At 49.3% G+C, this 11,511-nt stretch overlaps 1 protein-coding gene across 1 annotated transcript in view; it reads right to left on the bottom strand.

Moving 5' to 3' along the window:
- The window catches only part of Tet (Ten-Eleven Translocation (TET) family protein), a 223,234-nt gene extending 217,174 nt beyond the window's left edge, over positions 1 to 6,060 (bottom strand). The window contains exon 1 of the mRNA XM_050194805.3: positions 5,319 to 6,060. The gene's annotated coding sequence lies outside the window, so the exon portion shown is untranslated. The remainder of the gene's footprint in view (positions 1 to 5,318) is intronic.
- Positions 6,061 to 11,511: the final 5,451 nt, after the last annotated feature.

Below are 11,511 nucleotides of genomic sequence, written 5' to 3' on the forward strand. Positions count from 1 at the left end.
GGAAAGCACAGCGATAATAAGGAATGGTTCTGGAGGGGGCTGTGTGGGCTCCTGTCAAGCTGCTCTTCCAAGCAGCCTTTACCCACAGCCTCCTTCACCTTTTTTATTGCATTGTATTCTAAAGCGCCAGCGGTCGCACGCCATTATAATTCCGTCTTTTGCCTTCCTCGCATTCTACGTTCACAACAGATTCCTACAAACAATAATAATAATAATAATAAAATATTTTTGAAACCTAAGATAACATGGAGAGGACGAGCCATGATACGTTCTCGAATCTCGAGAAACAAATATTAATAAGGAGTCGTTGCGTAGCGCACTGCCAGTAATATAGTACCACGTCAGTAACGCTTAACTGAGTCAACGTTACGTGATCTGGAATGGAGCGCGGAGCACGTAGGGAAAATGCATCTTGCGGTCTTTGTTGTTGATTTTGTGATTCGGCTATAAGTAGTGTCCCAGGTTGCGTGAACTAGGACGCAGCGGTGATTGATTTGAGACGTTACAAAAATCAAATTGCATTGTCGCAAGAGCAAGACCAAAACTTGTTTTAAGCCAGCGAGATGCATCGACGGGCTTGTTGGTGTGTATTCGCGACAAACTTCAGAGCAAACCGGGCAACGCAAAAAGCTGACAGCACCTTGTCCGTCACCAGCTTGTGTCGTCCTGTTTGAGCTGGAACTAACTTGTTTTCAATGTTGCTCCTCATGCGTATCAGTGCTCCGCATTTACCATCATGCACTGCTTGAAGGAGCGTAGACGGATGCGAAACGAGTATTGCTGTCTATAGCATTTGTCTGATACGTATGTGCGACTTGTGTAGCGACGACGCTCGGTCAACACACAAATAGGCAACTTATGTCGTTTCATCAATTTTACCGTCATCGCGTTCCTCAAGGCTACGGCATGGTAACTCGGCGGGGAGCTGTTAGCCAAGTAAGTGATGAGAGGCGACTTATCTAATAACATGAGGTCGGTTGGATTCACAATGGTTTTCGTTCATTATAAGATCCGACACACTGTGCAAAGCACATAGCTGACATCATCAGCCGGCGCCGTCACTGGTCGCCTCCCGTTCTTGCGAATTAATTGTTATTGCGTAAACAGCGCGGCCTTGCGTATACGCTCGGGCCTTGAGCCTCTATAATGACCATGCTGTAAGGAGCATGCACCTGTCTGCATCTTTTCTCCTTTTATTATCTCTATTTTTTTTCGAAGTTGCATAAGGAGGTCCAGGGCCAGCGCTGTTTGACGTAGGAACGTGGAAAGCACTGACTGAGGGAAACGGAGTTTCTGTGAGACATGAGCCTTCCGCGCGGTGGCTGCCACGAAACTATCTAGCTCGCGTTGTTTTTAGGCGAGCTCAAGAACTCACGCGGCATGCGCAGTTTGAACGTGTGTGAGACATGGTATGTACATTCGCGAGCAAAGTTTGGAGACCAGGAAAGCTGCGAAAAAAAAAAAGCTTTTTTTTCTGCAGCCTTGATTATGCACAATGAAATTTAGTGGTAGAACGGGTATGTGCGCATTCAACCAATGAAGTGCAGGTAACAGTTACGCGTTGTAGGGTAACGCAAGAAAACAATGCTTCATTTTTGTTTCTTTCCTTTTTTCCGTATGTCCTGGGGTCTACAAATTTTTTGCTCGCCATAGTAATTACATTACCGCAAAATATAATACTACGTGTAAGATAGTATAGAATAATAAAAAAAATTACTTTCACAATAATTACATAGCACGCTTGTGAAACATCTTTCGTATAGTAATAACATATACAGGTACATAATGCACGGTATGTTACCCCCAACCACACCGAAGTTCTCGGTGCACGGAATTGGAGAGAGGGAAGAAAAGAAGAAGTCACAACCAATACTTTTATTCTCAAGTCGAAAAGTTATGTACTACTACGCACGGCTGCCACATTTGTAACCTGTCAGTATGCTCGGATGAATGGATAAGTCTAGAGGAAATCGAACTATACTGCGACGTACTTTCGCGGTACGAAAAAAATTTAGCGATCGCCTGTACCTGTAAAGGCTAAACCCCATGAGAGCGATTGCGTGCGCGACAGCGACAGCTTCGAGCGACGTATCGGGCCGTCGCGTGAACAGATCTCTCGGTTTTGTCGCTCGATCGCTCGGTTCTGCAAATGTAGAATTCGCCGCTCGTCGTCCGGAAGTGCCATGAGCGAGTAGACAATAGCGCGAAGCCGGAACTGGATGTACGTTACTCAAATACTACCGACTGTCGCACGGAAGGAGCAAACAATTAAATTTTTATACGTGCAAGGTTAAGAACCTGCTGCAAGAGCTTCAGAAATATTTTATGCTGCTTTTTACAGTAAAATACATCAACTTAAACGAATAAAGCACGCGTCACGCTAGTTTCGGCGCCTATATTGCCGCCCTCATACCGGCAACACGGGGGAGACGTCGCTCGAAGTCAACGCGCGCATGGGGTACGACTTGTAGGCGACGAGCGAACGCGACAGCCATCTCCATCGCGTCGCTTGTCGCTGTCGCGCGCAAGATCGCTTGCATAGGGTTTATACTTATGTTTCTGGGGGACGCGGACCGAATGCACATCACAGTCGAGCAGTGCTTAGTCAGCACTGCTGACATCTCCCTGCATGTGTGCAGACAACAGGTGTATTGCTTGCCTGGAAAACGTTTGGTAGGGTGGTTTCACTCTCTGAGAAGGAAGACAACACAACCGTTTCATACATCAGGTGCAACGCTGTGCAGGCTAGAAATACTTTTTGCAGTGGCTGCGTTCGCGCTTAGAAATAGTTGGGTGTTTTTTGACCACTTTTTGTGAAAATGTTCTTTATGTAAGGTCAGTTCAGAATGAAAATAAGAATTTGCCCTTAGAAGCAGACAAACCATGCGCTTATTTGGCTCCTAACACGTTGTTTTACATCAATTTGCTTTTCGTTGTTTCTTTATTTGCATCCCGTCGCGGCAGCGTCACGTGCATGCTCGCGCGAGCAAACGCCGCTGGCGCCCAGCTAATAAATAAATAATAAAGCTCAGTTGATGGTCCAGTCGTTGTGGTGTGAGCCTCTCCTCTTGTCCTTTGTGTTTTTGACTGGTTTTTTCGTTCAAGTATGTACCAACTGGCCCAGATTTCAACCCTTCTGCCCAGCGAAGCATAGACGAAACGCACGGAGTGATCAAATTTGGAGACAGCACTACTTGCGTAGCTTCCACAGTGTTGCACCTCATGTAGGAAACGGAGTATAGACGGTTGCAAACCTTGGCCCATCCCCAGCTATAGCCCAGGCGAAGGATGTCCATTACCTATGATAATCTCCGACGAAGGCATTGAGCTTTGTCATACTGCACTTCAGATTAAAAAAACAACAACAAGAAAACATAATAATAAAAAGGGGGGGGGAGAGGGGGGAGGTTGCAGTAGAGAGATGTATATAAAAAGACGATGAGCAGATTGTTTTTTTTTTTTTTTAATTCTACGAACTTCTTTATCTAACTGCCCGCATGCACGCACACAAAAGTAGGAGAGGAACTATGTTTGGCAGCGTTCCGAGCCTAAGTATATCTGCTGAAAGGCGGTGGTATATCGCGGAAGTAGGGTTCGTGGTAGCATGCGAGCACGGGATACTCCAATACGTGTTTGGTTGCAAGTAACAAAATAAAAAAAGAAAAAAACGAACGGGAAGGGCAGTCCTTTACACAGCGCACATACTACTCGTAAATTACGCTGAACAGATGCACAAGTGTGCCTACAGTGTTGAAGGGTTAGTACGATTGCCGGAATGATGCCAAGGCTTAGGCCAGGAAACCTTAGCATCGGAACAATAGTTAAGCGTCAGACAACTTAAATATATGAAAAACAAGAAAAAAAAAATATAGGCTGGCACGCTTTGTAGTTCAGGTCGCACAAAAGCAGCGGTTTGCTTTAAATGTTTGGCCGGGGAGTGTGTTTCTGTAAATAAGAAATTTCAGCTTGTATACGCCATAAAAGGCGTCGTAGTAGAAGTGACTATCATCGTAGATAAAGAAAGTAAAGGCATGTGCGGAAAAAAGTAAGGTTATTCAGAATCGGTTGGTGCGGAAGCGTGCTCGTTGCCGAAGCTTTTCTGTATGACCATACAGGTCACTAGGCCAAGCTTGGACAACCGTATGAAAAGAGAGAGAGAGAAATTGAAGCTGCATTCGAATATAATAACAAAACGAATGGAAAATTTCGCTTACTCCACAAAAACTTTCCCAACTTGCTAGTCGGGTGTACAGTATCTAGTGAAATGAGACTAGTTCAGATGTTACGGAACTGGCTAAGAGAAATATGTGTTTTGACTCGCGATAATGAAAAAAGAAAATAACGAAACGGTGCAAAATCGATTGAAGTTATCGGAACAAAAGTGTTAATCATAACAACAACTAAAAAGAAGAAGGAAGTAGTGACACAGGGTTCACTACTTCCAACAGACAGTCGTTCCTCGAAAGAGAAGATCCGCTCGATGGTAAACAACAACAGGAAAGAAAAACCGCGTCTTCATTGGTGATTTCACGAGAGAGGTCGGAGAAACCCGACTCGCGGCGTAGGTTTTCAGGGAGCACTGTTTGGCTACGATATATGTCACCTTATTAAATGTACATAAGGAGAACAACGTGAATTCTTTGTTTACTTAGCTAACGTCGAAGGCTGGCAAAGTATCCTTCGTAGTTATAGTGTGCGAATAAAATCGGCCATACGTAAGCGTACCCAACAGGACGTCACGTGCAGCGGTGTCGACCGTGCAGAGTCGGTTAATTGTCGTTGAGGGATGGATGCGAAGAGAAAGCGGCGACACTTTGTATCCTCAAGCCAGAAAGCGAAGCGCGTTATGCGAAAAAGAAGAAAAGATGGAGGGAGAAAGACACAGGGGCGCGTGTCAGCTGTAGACTGCTGTAGTGAGCAGCTCCGGAGTCTCGCACACACGTGAAGCAAAGATACGGAGTAAACGGCGTGCAGGAGGAGGACAAAGAGCATGCCACCGTGCGTTCATAAACGATGTCGTCGCTTTCACGCGCATTTTCCCTACTGTGGCAGAGAGGAAGTGCGCACCCGTATTCAATGTCACGGTCGAGACAGCAAGAAAAGAAGCAGAAAAAAAAAAATCGAAGCGGAGAAGGCTGTTCTCGAGAAGCGAGGCCGGTGCGCGAAAAAAAAAAGAAAAAAAAAAAAAAGAAAAGGGACAACACCGAACGCGGTTCGTACCAGCCAGCACGTGCGTTCACCGGCCGGCGTGGAGACGATGCACACACACACACACACAAACACACGCATCCACATACACTGACAAGTCAGTGGCTCACCCTGTTGTCCATGAAGGATCGCGAGGTCGCCTGGTGCGACGGTGCGGCGTCCATGGGAATCCAGGCGCGCATGGCGTGCGTGGTCGGCGGCGCTGGGCCGGCGGCCGTCGTCGGTCGGGGTCCGAGCGCCTGCTCGCGGCGGCCACAACGGGTTGCGCTGGCCTTCGGCGGTGGCGGGGTGGGGGGGTCAGAGGGGCGTCACGTGACGCGGGTGGAGCGCTGGCCTCGCGGCAGCGGCGCAGTCTCGGGCCCGGGGTGGTGGGGGTGCCCCGCTCCTCCGGTCGTCCGCGGCGCCTGCGTGCGTGTGTCGCGCCCGAGGAACGCCCTAGCTGCGACGACGGCGCGCCGCAGCCAGCCAACTCACCACACCACGGGTCCTGCCCGCGGCGGGCGCCCCGAGGCCTCCTCGCCCGCCGCGGGGAGGGGCCTCGGTGGGCGAGGCTCGTCCTCCTTCTCGCTCCCGCTCCTCCCTCGATCCTCCTCGGAGAGTGGTGGCGTCATGCCGCGCTGATGCGGATGGAGAGCGGATCCAGAGGGATGCCCGACGCGATGATGCCCCGTGCTTCCTTGCCGCGAGACGTTTCGGCGGAGAGACTGCTCTCCGCTGTCGGGCTTGGGGAAGCCGGATCGCGCCGTTGGCTGTCGCGTGCGGGCTCCGCTTGGTAGGTTAGGTCGCTGGCCGAGGGGATTGCACTACGCTTGGCGTGCGTAAAGGCTAGCATAAGGAACAGGCGAGCTTCGTTAATTCTTCTCTCAGGCTTGCCAGCTATAATTTTAGCGCACATTTATGACGAAAATGTGTGCGCGCGTTTCACAGCAGTACGTGGAATTCGGTTGCGAACAGTAACAGTCATTTAACATTGAACACAATGAACCACGAACACCCTGGGTGTTTGCTTATCGCTGTTATTGTACACCGACGCAATGTATGTATAGGCTTGCCATTCTATAAACAGGTCCTGATAATAATGACAACAACTTTGTTATTATTGAAGTAACTCGAATTTGCGTCTTCGATTACAGTTTTCAAAATGATACTGAAAATCGAGTAACTCCTTATTTCTAAATGAATTCATTATTACCGCTTGTCGGCGCTCACGTGTCCCACAGGTGCGTGATAACGTGCCCTACCCTCTACTGGTATACGACGCACTTGCCTCGTGACCTGTTAGTCGACGGTTGTGAGTGTGGCTTGTATTATTTTACCTTTCCTCTTCGCATGCATGCAACAGAACCTCATGGTTTGCCGGCTACCATGCGCTGGCTAAAAACGATGGCCCCCAAGAAGGCCTCGAGCCCTTCTTGTACAGCGAACAGCTTTGTAAGTTGGACCGCTGTTTGGTTGCTAGCTTCCTCAACATCGCCCTGTTTTACTGAAAAAAAAGTGATCTCAATAGGATTCTCCTTTAGCCTGCAAGATAGCGTATGGACAAAAGTTGGTTAATAATAAGTATAAGGACGCATTCTTTACAGACCGCCTACATGATTTTTTTGATCACCTTAATCTGTAATGTATCTGCAGTTTAAATGCAAGAAAAAAAGAAGAAATACATATAGAGGCAAAGCACATGGGTCTACAGGCAGAGCATAGGCAAAGCCGTCTAAACACTGACTAAATATATTTTGATTCGATAGCCTGCACATCGTCTGTTCCAATGAAACCACACAACTTTGAGGTAGATATAGCGGTGAAGTAGGCACCGAATTCACATGCGCTGTTCGTACGCACACAGTCTACGAGCTACATTGCACAAAATGCGTATCTATAGTGTGTAGACTTTATAAGTACATATTTGTAAAATCCCTAAGGGTTGACCAAGCAGGACAGAAATGTTCTAAGGAAGGGCTCCGAAACAACGGCTGCAGAAACACCTTTCTTTTTTTGTTCCTTCTTCCTCTCTTTCCTGCTCGCTTTATGGGACGCGTTCTCGCACCAGGCGGTGTTTGCCCGCCGCCTGTGCGCCGGCGGTTCGTTCGTCACACTCCGGCTGAAAAAGGGAAGCGGAAAACACCGGAGAACTCCGGGCCGCGTGTAGCGTCCGCGCCAACGATCGATGCGTGACTCGAGAGACGCGGCGGGAACAGCTCTGAGCAGCGGCTGAGTCACTGTCGGAGGCACGCGGCTGGCGCGTGCCCCCGTTTCTTGCCGCGTTCACTACGGAACTCGCGCGCATACCGTGCGGCCGCGTGCGTTCACGCGAGGGGCCACTGATAGACGCCCCTTGCACAGTGTGATGCTTTCAAGCAGTCGGCGTGGCCGCCGAGGGAGACGAAAAGTGTCGACGAAAAGCCAGAGACGCGAAATGTGTCAATGAGAAAAATTGTAGAGCGACATGAAAAACTCCCGATACAGCTGTTGCTCAACACACGCTGCACAAAAGTGTTTCTCCGAGCGGGAATGAAGCTCGCGAATACAAGCAATATTGCCGCGCGACTTGCCACTCGAGGCACTGAGCGTGTGTTTGCGGGCTTCTTTCACGCTCGGAAAAACACTTTTATGTAGCGCGTATTGAGCACCAGAAAGCTGCATAGGCAGTCTTTTCATGTTGCTCTACAATTTTTCTCATTGACACTTTTCATCGAATTATAATATTTTAGAAGTTGATTAATCAATGAAGACTAATTATCTAATTAGGGGGAATCCAGAAAATAATCTGAGTATCTCCAAACGACGGCAAACAACATTGCCTTGGTTCTGTCCAGCTGCGTGGCATTTGCATATTTTTGAAGTTTGGCTCAATTTGCGTGGAACGCCCTGTATATCCCCAACGCAAGCGCATGAGGTCGTGGCATGATCCGTTATCTGAGGACGTATTCTCGGGCTATCCCTTTCGGAGATATCACTTTCAGTGCGCGCTGGTGGCTGGCCGAGCACAACGAGTCCAATCACCCAACGCGCCCTGTAATCTGCATCACGCGAAAGTGATAGCATCGCCGAAAGCGATCGTCCTAGCTCCCGATGTAGCAGCTGCGCTGTCGGTCGTATGTATACCGTCAGCCTCCGCGAAGCGACTGACCTCAGGTTACAAGTCAGCCGAGGAACCTCCATTTCGTCCGTCATTTAATTATTGCCACAGTTAATTTACTATGACGCCGTTTATTGTCACATCAAAGTGATGATCCTTTTGTGTCGCACCAGCGCCCTTCGATGCTGTTTCGGTTCCTATGTAAGGGAGTACCATTCTAAATGGCGCAGGCAGGCGAAAGTGTCGCTGGACCCGTCGCGATGGCTCAGTGCATGACTATAATGGCGTTCTTCTGCTGAGCTCGACGTCGCGGGTTCGATTGCCGGCCTCGGCGGCCTCATTTCGGTGGCGGGCGAAACGCAAGAGAGCTCGTGCAATTAGATTTAGGTGCACATTGAAGAAATTCACGCGATCAAAATTAATCTGGAGCCCAGAACTGCGGCGTCTCTCATAGCTGAAGTCTGGAGCGTTAATCATCATGAATGAATCAACGTTGCGCTGGGTCGAGGTTGAACGGTATATGAGCGCTCGCTCCGATGCCGGCGTCCAGCCGAATGCATATGAAACCAATGCAACAACATGCACCGGAAAAACCTAGGCATTAATGCGCGCATTCTTGGACTGCGATGACAACGGCGCCAGCATCCTGCATGTGTATACCCTCGGGTCGTATACCAGCTGCGTCGGCAGTAATGGCGCTTGTTCTGATCTAACGGTCGCGGCTCTGAGAGCCGGGAAAGCGTAGGTAAACTTGCCCGGAAATAAGTGGCTCGTAAACGGAGGCGCGCAAAGCCTATTAGTTTTCGCGACGGCCGACGCAAAGAGGAGGACCAGTGGCAGCTTGCGCAGCGATTCCCGCGCGACGAGCGCCACAGACGAGACAAAGCGGACGGGTGATTATTATACGCAGCGGGAAAGCACGGAGGGCGGCGGAAGAACGACAGCTATACATGCGCGCTGAGCGAACTAAGGGTGCGCGGAAGCAGGAGCGTTGGACTGTAGACTCGAGGCCTGCAGCATGGCAGGCACTGCGCGGCAGATGCTGATTTCAAGAGACCATGAGCGTTACGCACATGTCGCACAATGTCTCTGCGCGAAAGTACAGTGAAATTATATAGCATATACATATCTCGGTAAAAGCACAGGTTCTTGATTGATTTGTGCAGTTTAATGTCCAAAAGCAACTCCAGGGCTATGACTATAGACGCCCTATACAGTGGAGGGCTGAGTATTAAGTTTTACCCCACGGGGTTCTATTTAAATGTAAGTACACGAACGCTTTCGCATTTCGTCCGCACCGAAATTCGGCCACCATGGGCCATGGAATCGAAACCGTGGCCTCGAACTCAGCAACAGAGTACCATAGTCATAGCACCGGGTATCCGCATCGTTAACGAGCTGAGAGCGATGCGGCTGTGGCACAACTCCTCGCAAAGGCTATCGCCGAGTGTTCTTCGGAATCTTTGCAGGTGAGCTCATGGAGCAGATTGCAAGATTGATTCTAAAACCGCCCTTCCTTCTGCATGTATGCAGTTTGGCCAAGGAGGCAGGGCGAGTTTGTTGCTCGAATATACAGTGTGGCGCACTGGCAGCGCCCGTGCCGAATCTTTATGCGCATACGTTGTTCCCCCTTTAGCACTGCACATATATATGTCACACATTCTGCACCTTCTCTCCAAAAACATATGCCGTACGCGACTCTGCCCAACCCTGTTGCGTATACAGGGCCCGCGTTCGAAACAAGAGCGGTACAAAACAAGCATATCCTGTCCAAGTGACCTTACGAACAGGAAGGAAGGAAGGAAAAAGTGGAAAAGGAAATGCAGGGAGGTTAACCAGCTTAGCTCAACCGGTTTGCTACCCTACACATGGGAGCGGGATGGGGGGATGAAAGATGGGGAGGAGAGAGAGAGCACATAGCACCGCACACACATCGTCAGTTACAGTCCGTCACTCTTGCGTGATACGTTGCATCACTGTCACAGCCGCTTGTCCAAGCCCGTCTCTTTCAACAACCGAAGTAGTCCCTTCGTCGCCTTCATCTTCGATGTCTTCTATCGGCGACATGTAAAAATCGTTTCAACTGACAATGGTCCATTGTCAAGGTGCGCTAGAACGGACGCCAGGGACTGTCTCTGAACATTAAATTCAGGACAATCGCGTAGAATGTGTTCTAGCGTCTACTGCAAACACAGGCATTGCAGAGAGCGTTGTCGGCCATTCCAATGCGAAATGAGTAAGGTTTCGTGAACGCCACTCCTAGCCATAAGCGATAAAGCAGAGTTCATGGCCTCTCTTCGGCGGAGTCCAGTTGGCATATAGAGATGCATCAAAGAGGGCAGGTGGTATTGACGATTGCTCCGGTTGGTCTGGCTGCTTGGTGTGCACCATAGAGAGAGCGTGATCTCCTGTGCAAGCACTCGAAGTCTGCTGGCTGCGTCGGACCGTGAAAGTGGTATGACCTCTTCCTATGTGTCTTCAGAACTGCCCGAGTGGCATTATCGGCGTCTTCGTTTCCTATGACGCCACAGTGACTTGGCAGCCACTGAAACGTCACGTGGTGTCCTTTCCCATGTGATGTATGGAGTAGGCATCTAATATCGAATACGAGCTGTTCGTATGGCCCGCGACGCAGAGCTGATAGCACAGATTGTAGGGCTGCCTTTGAGTCACTGAAGATTGACCATTGTCGAGGTGGTTCCCGATTGACAAAACAAAGTGCAGCGCGAAGAGCAGCTAGTTCCGCAGATGTCGATGTCGTTGGGTGGTCAGTCCTAAAGCTGATGGTAATAGCTCTTGCTGGGACAACCACAGCACCGGACGAACACTGGATGTTTGTGGAACCATCAGTATAAATATGTACACTGTCCGCATACCTCTCGTGCAGAAGAAGCAGGGACAGTTGTTGCACAGGCGAAGACAGCTCAGACTTTTTCCCGATTCCTGCTACACTGAGATGTATACTGTGGGGCTGATAAGACACCAGGGGTGTGTCGATGGTTTAGATGCAGCGGTGAATCCCGAGGGAAGTTTGTCGTTGTACTTGACGATGGCTTTAGAGAATGATGCTTGCCTTACGAACAGTGTATATCGTACACTATATAGGGTAGGCATCTATGTTCCGAAATGATGGTGTTGTTGGCTGACACAATTTTTTTACTATATATATAACCAAAAGCGAGAAGAATATGGGGGACCGAGGCGCCCAATTTTTAGTAACAACTATA

Source organism: Dermacentor andersoni, chromosome 1 (assembly GCF_023375885.2).
Source record: "Dermacentor andersoni chromosome 1, qqDerAnde1_hic_scaffold, whole genome shotgun sequence".
NCBI lineage: Eukaryota > Metazoa > Arthropoda > Arachnida > Ixodida > Ixodidae > Dermacentor > Dermacentor andersoni.